This window comes from Hipposideros armiger, unplaced genomic scaffold (genome assembly GCF_001890085.2).
Source record: "Hipposideros armiger isolate ML-2016 unplaced genomic scaffold, ASM189008v1 scaffold_649, whole genome shotgun sequence".
Taxonomy (NCBI): Eukaryota; Metazoa; Chordata; class Mammalia; order Chiroptera; family Hipposideridae; genus Hipposideros; species Hipposideros armiger.
The window spans coordinates 751,651-762,304 of NW_017731999.1; the positions used below are offsets into that span (position 1 = coordinate 751,651).

At 36.2% G+C, this 10,654-nt stretch overlaps 1 protein-coding gene across 2 annotated transcripts in view; it reads right to left on the bottom strand.

Moving 5' to 3' along the window:
- ARHGAP15 (Rho GTPase activating protein 15) overlaps window positions 1-10,654 on the bottom strand; it is a 652,765-nt gene that overhangs the window by 538,412 nt on the left and 103,699 nt on the right. The gene's annotated exons all lie outside the window — the stretch shown is intronic.

Genomic DNA, 10,654 nt, shown 5'->3' on the forward strand with positions numbered 1-10,654 from the left:
GAAACTACAGCTCTCTTACGAGATGGGGTACCCGAAACTGGGATGCCCCATAGCAAAGTATTTTTCACATATCTACATTTCCAGAAATTTTCTTTTACTTCAGCATGCTCTCCACAAACATAAGGAGTCTAAGGAAACTTGCTTGCACAATTTTTTAGAATCATGATGTTCAATATTACCTTTTTTGTATTTGGATACATCTAATTGTTTACTTTCCCCACTATTTATTCTATGTATATTGCCCCTTTTTCTTGGTGCCAAGAAATCTTATTCATCTGCCCTCTAAAATCCATACAGTGAGTTCAGTGTTTAACTCTAGGCATCACTGGTTTGTACAGATGTTTGGAAGAAAGATGTTTTCAGCAGCCATTAGCATCGTAGAAGGGGGGTCTCTTTCTTTAAGAATGCATGTTAAGGTATTTTGTTGTGTAGCCATAGATAAAATTTGGTTTCTTTAAGCTCTCTTCCGATGAAAATAAAATAGTTACTAAAAGCTTGAATTTTATTTACCAAAAAACTACAAAACATGTTGACCCATCATAAAAATCAATGCATGCATCCTTAGCTAAGAATATTGCCTTTTCTACCCCCAAAATATTCATTAAAAGACCACTGGGTGGACATTTAGTACTCAGAGATGTATTATTGATCATCATTTCTCTAAAAAAAGAAGGGAAATGTGAAGGGAAAAGCTAATACTTTTTAAGGAAGAAATCAATATAAACAGGCTTGAGTTATATACCTTAGAATTCTCTCTCCTTGAATACATAAGCAATGTTCCTCCAGACACTCCTGGGCCTTTTAAGAGACCTGAGATTGAGGTCAGGAGCTGGATTTCACATGTTAGAACTCTATAAATGTGACATCATTGCCATCAAGCAAGCTGAGCCATTTCCCATGATCTTGGGTCAATACGATACAAATGACCACCCAGAGGCCCCAGTAAAAGGAGAGAGGAAGAGGTGACTAGCAAGTTAGTTATCTTCTTCTATATCATCTCCCAAAGTGCAACCTATCTTCAGTGTCATTAAAAAAGCGAATATTTCTTCTACTATATACTCTTACCTACTACGCGTATTACCACCATGCATATTTGTACATACGTGTATCTTCAAGTACATTTTTACTTGTGGCTATGTACATGTACAACCATCATGCACTGATTACTGCTTCTGAAATCAGGTATTCATTTCTCTCCATTGATTCTTTCATACTGGATGTACAGTCATTCATTCTTCCAACAAACATTTGATTAATCATATCCCCATCCACTTAAATACAGCTGCTCTGTTCACAGTGGGATTGCAAAGGTTGATAGGACAGTGTTGATCTCATTGAGGCTTATATACTTTTGAGCTCACATTCAAGATACACCTGTTCTTTTGGGGGGGGGCTAGATGTCATACTCTCCTCTCTCCATCTTAGAGACTTACACCATATTTTACCAGGGAATAGGAAATTCCAGACAGGCTTCCTACACTGAAAGCACTGCATTATTTTGCTGGCAAGCAAAGATCCCATAAGGTAGGTTTCATTGCTTTATTATTCCCTGTTATCATACTTTGAAATACCTCACTATGTTCTAGGCACCAGGAATCAGTTATTCTGGGAGGCTCAGAGAAGCTAAAAGAATTATTATGGCAAACAGAGGCTTGCTATGCATTTTGTGTGTGGGTATACATATGATACTATATTAATTATTCTAATTATTTATTCCTAATTTATGGTAATCCCTTGGTTTGAAAAGACAATGATGTATAAATTACACTTGAGTATGTTGGTCATCTAGGACTCCGATGGTCCTATCTTTAGTGATTTACAAAATTATGTATAGCTTTAGGTCTAAGTTTAGGATACTATATGTCAAGTTCTGGGCCAACTTGAAGGTCTTTAGAGTAGTGACACTCCCTAAACTTTATTTACTTAAGAAATGTCAACCAATTTTTAGATGTTGAATCTGGCTTCTTGAGCTATTTGTCCAATGTCCCTCAGAAACCTTATTTAATGTTGAGTGACAGGAAAGATCAGCCACGTATCCAGACTGGATGCCAGCCAGCCAGTCTGCTAGCATTGAGGAAGTGCTCAGCACACACAACTGCTCAGATACAGATGAAAAGAATGAATGGCGGTAGGACACCCAGATAGCACCTGTTTATCAACCTAAGTTGGAGGCTATAGACAAGGCAGGGGAACAGAAGACAACCTTTGATTAATGTGACATCATGGCAGACAGACCAGCCTGTAATCACAAATACAGGCACTGTGGTTTTTTATGTGAAGGCTTCACCCTGTTCTCAGATAAAAGAAGTTGAATTGAAAACAATAGGTTTTCATCAACACCAAAAGTGTTCTGTCAAAATACATGTTTATAAATGGAAATGAACTGAATCTATGATTTTCACCAGATTTTGATGAGAAGGGATTGGCTTTTTAACACCAGAACAACAAGGCCCTTATGCCTTATAACATTTATTCTTTTTCCCCGTTGTCCTGATTCTGTGTTCACTGGCAGTCATCTGACTTCTAATTCAGCTTCCTAGGTCCTTTGATGTAGAACAGGTGTGACTTAAATAGCATCAGTATATCCACTATTATAAATTTATAAGTCAGAATTATAGTTTATACATCAGGCTCCTACAAATTTTGTTACTGTGAGATGGTCCCTAGGGATCATTATTTCTGTAAGCCTTGATAATATTGATAAATATAATTTTTCTAGACTCACAAAACTGAGACAGGTCACAGCCCTAAAATGGAGTGAGCCATTCAGAGTAGTGCCACCTGTGAAATGCTATGACTGACTGGCCTGTTCCTAGGAGAACTTTGCATCTTTTCTCTGTGACTACAATCCTGGGCTGCTATAATTTTCAGATATAGCATTTAATTATTTTCCTATTTAATAATGAGAAACTTACTCTATTTTTTTTTTGAACTTCTAATAGATCACAGCACTTTGCTGATAATCTTGTTTAGGTAATTTCTATTATTAAGCTCAGAATTAGGACATATCTGGTTATATCATTTTACCCCCCAAGTGATGCTTCTTTTTTTCTTCTTAAATCTCTTATTTACTTTGCCACTACTCACAGAAACAGATATATCTGTCTTCTTTCTGTTGGCTTTCTTTATTTTTTTAATTTTTCTATTTTTAAAATAAAAGTTGTATTTAAAGGGTACAATATGATGTTTGATGTACATATACACAGTGAAATGATTACTATAGTCAAGCTAATTAACATTTTCATCTTCTCACATAGTTACCTTTTCTTATCTTTTCTGTGGCAAGAGCACATGAGATGGACTCTCTCAGCACATGTCCTGTATACCATATGACATTATTAACTATAATCACCATGCTATATATTAGATCTTTAGAAAACATTCATCCTACATAACTCCATTGGCTTTCCTTCTCGTGACATTGTCTTTAGGTTGTAACACTTTCCTTTTTGCTTACATATTTCATTGCATATGTATTTATTTTCAGTCTCTAATTATTTCTATACTGTCTTTTTTTTTTTTTTGCTATATCAAATCTGCTGACCATGTGTGTGGAATTACTATGGACACAACCCATTAGGAACAGAAAGGAAAGGGAAAAAATTACCTTAAAAATCCAGTTTATCTGTATATCATATAAAGCACTAACTTAAAAAAGAATCAAAAGTTTGAGTATAGAACTACCTGACTTACATAGAGCTCCAGAATAAAATATGATGCTTTTAGACACATGAAATACAATATTTTTGTCTAATGTAAATATATAATTTACTGTGCGCATACGTTAAAAATGTGGTAAACCAAAATTCAAGTTGGATGCAATGATGACATGAAAAGGAGTAGAAGAAATGCAAAGGAAAATGATCCTGTGCCAGGATGAGTGAAGGAGCAACTAAGCATTCCCAAGAAGTTCTCAAGAAGCTGGTCTTGCTCTCAGGCCTTAGAGTTAGGCATGGTCTGCTCATTGCAACTTATTTGAAACCATCAGTATGCATGTTGCTCAGTGCTTTCATGGATATTCTATTCTCCCTCTTTTACTTTCTCTCACTCAGGAATATGGTGGGCTTCGGGGTTCCGCTCAACGGCTTGAACCATTTTTCAAATGTTGGGTTTGAAAAAGCATGAACTATGTTTTCCCAAGTGCTTTTCCTCATCATTTTAAACCCCTGCACATATCAAGGAAAAATTACCCACATGTCTCTGATTTATATTATTTACCCCTAACACATCAGAATATCATCTTGAAAAAGCTACTATTTGATGTTTAAAAATGCACCGTAACCTTTTCCCTGAGCCTTTCATCTTGCAACTGGTGTGTTTCATTGGGCCACACCGAAAAATCCAGGTTCAGTTTGATGAAGGCACCTCTTTGTGTCTCAGAAGTTTCTTCAGTCTTCTGGAGGCTTTTCCTGCATCTCACCTCTCCTTCCTCCTTCTCAGTTTCTCTCTTCTTCCCTGAATTCTATTTCTTTGTGTCCTGGATCTAAGTATGAGAGCATTGCTCTTTCTTTGCCTGTCTGTGGAGTTCAGTGTGAATGGCCATCCCGGTTACTGTCTGGGCAACTTATTTGTGTAATTCATTGTTTTGTTGGAACCTAATTTCGGTCTAGGTCTAGGCAGTAGGGAAGAAAGGATTGCTCAATGTTAACAGCTCTTTTGTTGTTATGTATGTTCTTTTTCTCTACTTTAAGGTTAAATGAATTTCAAATGTGGGCCTGGATGGGGGAAATTATCACCCATTTCTGTGTTTTAATGGTGTCTAAACTCCTTATCATTATCTCCAGGTCCTTCTTGATCTGAGCTCTGCCTCCCACGGCCCGCACTCCTGACACATTTCCCTATAGTAACCAGTGTGTGATTCTTGTAGTTTTTCAAATGCAAGAACTTTGTACTGACATCTACACGTTTACATTCACTGTTCCTTCTGTTTGCATCATTCTTCTTCCATCTCTTCGCTTGACAAACTCTATCCATTCTACAAATCTCAATTTGCATGTCCCTTTCAAATAGTGCTTTTATGACTACTTAATCCAAGGTAGGCTCCCTCTCTCTCATAGAAACTGGCTTTTCTGTTGTCAAAGCATGTTTTGTAATTTGCACTTATAGAATGATTCCTCCCTTTACTTGCTGAATACTCTCTTTACCCTTAGGCTGAAAGCCCTCAAGAAAAGAATGAGTATTTAGCATATCATTGCATACCCCCAAACTAGCACAGCACCTAGCACAGTGATGGCCTCAGCAAATACTGGAATTCATAAACAGAATCCTGCTTGAACAAAGAAAGGGTACACAAAACAATGAAAACCTGGAGATGGTTTCTATTAGAGCTATTAAATTATGCAACTTATTATTAACATACTACCAGCTGGAAGATAGGGGAAGATGTTCTTTCAGAAAACCTAATTTTATCATACCAAAGTAGAATTTTGAAAGACCGAAGAGCTTTTGGAATTTTTTTGCAATTTAAGAAAAGCACAGCCTGATCAATAGAATTATTCCCCCAAAGTGGCTGCCCTTTGTTTTAAAATAAGAAAACACTGTATGCTCACAATGCCTTCTATCCTCAAAGCCCTCACAAGTATTAATTAATCCACAGAATGATATCTGGCTCTAAAAGGTAGAATCTGTGACTTAAGGTTTATCTGCAAAAACCTGCTTTGCCCCCAAGCCATGGCAACTTCCTGAGCTCTGTCCTCCAAATCCTACCAGCTCAGGAGGCAGCAGATGATTCTCTGAAATCTGCCACAGGCTTTGACTCCTGCAGGGTTATCCATAGCTATGTCTTACACTCTTTTGACAAAAATAAAGATGATAAAGATTCAACGTGTTAAAAACAGGGCAATTTTTCTCAAACATTTCTTTAGGGGAAAAAGGGAAAGTGTCCTGAAAATAATTAGGTCTCATAAACAGTTATAATATAGACTATATAAGATCAGGAAATAAACACATATTAGTATATTTGACATTTCATGTTTAAAATGTTTGCTGCATGTATAGCACTTGTTAAGCATCCACATGAATTCTTATAAATGAATTTAATTATTTTGCATTGATAGCATATGGATTTGCATACCATGTGGCATAAATGACACCATCGGTCAGTGAACTGGGTATTTTCCACCATGAGATTTTAGATTCCAATTAGGAATGTATTTCTGACAATGTGCAAAAGAAATGCATTATGCTTCTATTTAACCATGTTGATCACAATCTACTTTATCAAACGGGACCTTGAGAGATAAAGCATGGCCATCAAAAGAGTATAACGTCTTTTGCAGCATCCACCATGCCATGTTTCACTTTTGTGAAATCATTTTCCTCCAATTGGGATGGACCTAATGGGATAGTTTTGCCACTTATGCTTAAAGCCAAGCCTTCTCATGATGCCTGGAAAATGTTCAGGGAAATTCTAAATATGAGAAATGCAAAAAATGAGGTTTATATAGCACCAAATGTTGGACATAAATAATCTCAAAAATCCTTGTTGTAAAAACAATAAGTAAAAACACCAACTTAAGTGACTTTATTATTTTTGAATGTGTTTTGATGCATAATACCTCATGTATGGTAACTCATCTTTGTAGGTACTGCCATAGGAAACTACTGCCAAAAACCTATGGATGACTCTAGAAGTAATACTGAGGCATGACGGAAGGAAGGAGAGTTGCAGAGCTAGAAATAAAGAACATGCCAAATTTGTGGAAAAAAATATGTGAGTCTATGTAGAAAATATACATAAGGTTACATTAGTCAGATGTAAAGAAAACTTTATAGGTTCTGGACTAACTCAAGTCTTGGTGTAAATGGTAATGGATATTTAAAAGTTAATCAGAATTTGCTGTTTGGAGGAATTGGTGGTTATTTTGGCATCATAATGGAGTAATACATAAATAAGAGTTGTGGGGAAATATGAGCATTTCTGTCTTTAAAATCACATTAAGTAAGCAATTTAATTCAACTAGGGATTGATGGATAAAAATTGAATATAACTTGTGTTCAAAACGGGATAAACAAGAACAAGTACTCAGAGAGAGAATCTGGGAAAACTCAAGACAAAAATAGGAAGTAAATTGGGTGGTAGCTCCAAAAGTTTCAAGACTTTGTGCATGCGTGTGTGTGGGTGTGTGGGTGTGTGTGTGTGTGTGTGTGTGAGAGAGAGAGAGAGAGAGAGAGAGAGCGAGAGAGAGCCATAAGACAAGATTTGGAGAGATTACAAACTAAAGAACTTAATAAATTACTTTTTTTCCTTCCACTTAGCAGTGCCAATGCCACCTTTCAGACCAAGAATAGAGTATTGAGCACATAGATGTATTTTCTATTAAGATACTACCCATAATTTAGGATGCTTAAAATGAATTTCATTTATTAAGAATTGAGGCTGCAGAGAGTCAAGACAGCCAACTGCAGGTCAGTAAACCAACCTGTAACCCTAATGTTAGGAAGGTAAATTGGGAATACCACTTCCACATTGTTTCTTTATTATTAATGTATTTTTTATATATAGATGTAGCACAAATACATCATTGGTTATTGTGTAAACCTGGATGATAGCCATAATTTAATATATATATATATATATATATATATATATATATATGCACACACATACACATGTGAAATGCTTTAGACACCTTAAGACATTGTTCAAATATAATTTAATATATATTTGCACATATATAATTTTATATATATATAATTGTACATGTTTATTTATATTACACATGCTCACAGAGCTCCATTTTCAGTCTAATTTTTGCTATGTTTCATCAAGTAATTCAGAGTAAACATTTGCATGTAATGTATTTAAAATAAGCAGCTTTTTAAAATGATTTACATGCACTTTAATTTTTCTATAATCCAAATTTATGGAAAAGAAATACAATTACTTTTCTATTTATTGGGCAGCTATATTGTGCCAGGCCTTATATAAAGCTCTTATAGCAAAATAATGAGTGAGGTATACCAGCCCTCCCCTCAAATAACATAATAGTTCAGCAAGAGAGATAGAAAAGGTAACAGGCAATTTTAGTGTGATTACAGATAGAGGCAATTCAGAGATAGAGGCAAAACCAAGCTGCTATAGGGAGGCAGATTAAAGAAGGGCTACCTTACTCAAATTTGAGGAATCTGAGAAATACTTCCCAGAGAAAATGTTCTTTAAGTTGAGACTTGAATAATTAATTTTGAAGGGAAGATATTGTTATATCTAATTAAATTGAAAAAATTGACTTTCACTAGGAAGCTCAGGCATTCACTTATTAATATCTGTAAGCAACACTATTATTTTAATAAATCTTTAATATCTTACTATTAAATCAATTGACAAACATGTCTTTTCTGAACAAACACTGGTGCCAAAAGCACTAATATAAGGGCACGTATAATACAGAAAGAACAAGTCATGACCCCTATGTGCTCCAATGCATTTACAGTCTAGCCATGGAACAAGCCTATTACACATGAAATAAGAGTGAACAACACGAAAGGGCGGTAGGATGAAGGCATTATAATTGTTACAGAAAATTCAAGCTCCTTCAGAGTAAGAGCCATGTCTTAATCATGCTACTATTGCTGGCTTGAGGGTACATATTTGGGAGTAGATGATAAATAAGGTAAATCAGGGACTGTGAAAGGTCTATAGACTTGATGCTGTAGAAAATAGGAAGCTGTTGAATGTTTTGACAAGGAGAATGAGCTAATGATTAGGTGCTGTTTAAAAAAGGTTGGGGTGGGGTTGCTGCTCAGGGTCAGTGGCAGGGCATTGACCTTGTGCAGCACTGAGTACAGCGTGGTGGTGGGGGGTTGAGATCAGAAGTATCTGAAGGCTTGGGCAAGGGCATGCATGTGCACATGGAGAAAAATGTGAGCATCTATTGTGGGGAAACCACTTGAGAAAATGGAGACTTCTGTAAAGGGTCAAAGAGAAAATAAAAGATCCAAAGAAAATGTATTCTAAGCGTAGACTGGGGTCAACAAACTTTTGAAACTGAAGAGCCACCAGGGGTCGGCAAACTGCGGCTCGCAAGCCACATGCAGTTCTTTGGGTACGTCCATGTGTCTCTGAAGTAAAATTGGAAATGAAAATAAAACTATCATAGTTTCATTTATAATATTACTTTAAATTTTCCTTATTTGTAAAAATATACTTATGGCTCTCGGATAATTTTTAAATTGTTATGAGAGACAGAATTGGCTTTCTCAGGGGTCGGCAAACTTTTGAGACTGAGCGTACCCAAACTTGCGAGCCACAGTTTGCCGACCCCTGGCCTAGATGAATGTTTGCTACTAATAGAGATAGGCTCAGTAGAAAGGGCCATCATCATGGGAAGAAGGTGATGATGGGCTCAATTTGGGAAATTTCACTTATGAGATGACATTGAGATATATTAGAACAATTGACTAATTAGCACTTCAAGATATAGGATGAGATAATGAAGAGAGCATACACAAGTAAGGACCTGTGTATTATAAACTTGGAAGTCAAAACCAAAGCTATTAACTGTTTCATTTGTTTACTCATTTAACATATATTTACTGAGTTCTTACCATGCTCTAGCAATTGTTATAATCATAAGACTAGAGTTATGAAAATAGGAGTAACTGTCTCACAGAACATTCTAATGAGATGACAAACAAAAATATATGGCGGCAACTTCTATGAATAACTTAGGGTAAAAGAAAGAGTGTCCATGGAAATGGTGGGGGTTTTGTTTGTTTATGTTTAAAGAGGATTAGGAAAGTCCTATCTTAAAAGGTGATAAAGAGAGATAGAAATCAAATGAAGGAATAAGCCTGACAAATTTGTGGGCACCAAAAGAATTATTTTGCCCCGGGCAGAGGAAAAAGCAGGTTTTATGACCCCATAGGAGAAATAAAGTGGTCAGCTCAGCTGGAGCAGAAAGAGCCAGAAGAGGAAAGGAAATGATGAGACCAGAGAGCTAGCTGGGGCCCGTAGGATCTTAGGAACCACTGAATGTTTTCCAGCTTTTACCCTCAAAAAGATGGGAGGCCAGAGAGGAATTTGATCCAATGAGTGATATGACCTAATTTATATTTTAACAAGTTCACTTTGGCTATTGCACTGAAAGTAAAAAGTAGAAAGAAAGAGTGAAAGTGGGCACATCAGTTAGGAGGCTATTTCAATAAATCAGGTAAGAGGTGACATAGCATAAAGGCGGTGAGAAGTAAACTGCTTCTGGATGTATTTCAAAGAGAGGGCTAACAGGGCTCTTTGATGTTTAAGTTTAACTTATGAGAGAAACAAAGAAGTCAAAAATGTCTTTAAGAGTTTTGACTGGAAGAATGGGGTTAGCATCTTGCGACATGGAGAAGACTGGGTTTGGGAGAAAATCAGGATCAGTTTAGGATATGTTAAGTTTAAGATGTATGTTAGACATAGAAGTGAAAATGCCACAATACACAGTACTGGAGTTTAGGGTAGTGGTCCGTCCTGGAGAAGTGGTTAGCATAACATGGTATATAAAGCCATAACATTGAATGAGACGCCCTAAGGAATAAATATGGAGAGAAAGAAAAAAAGTTAAGAACTGAGCTATAAGACGAAGAGGAACCAGCAAAGGAAATGGAAATTAGGTGGCCATTCAATTGGAAATCCATGAGAAAGTGGTTTACTGGAATATATATATATATATAT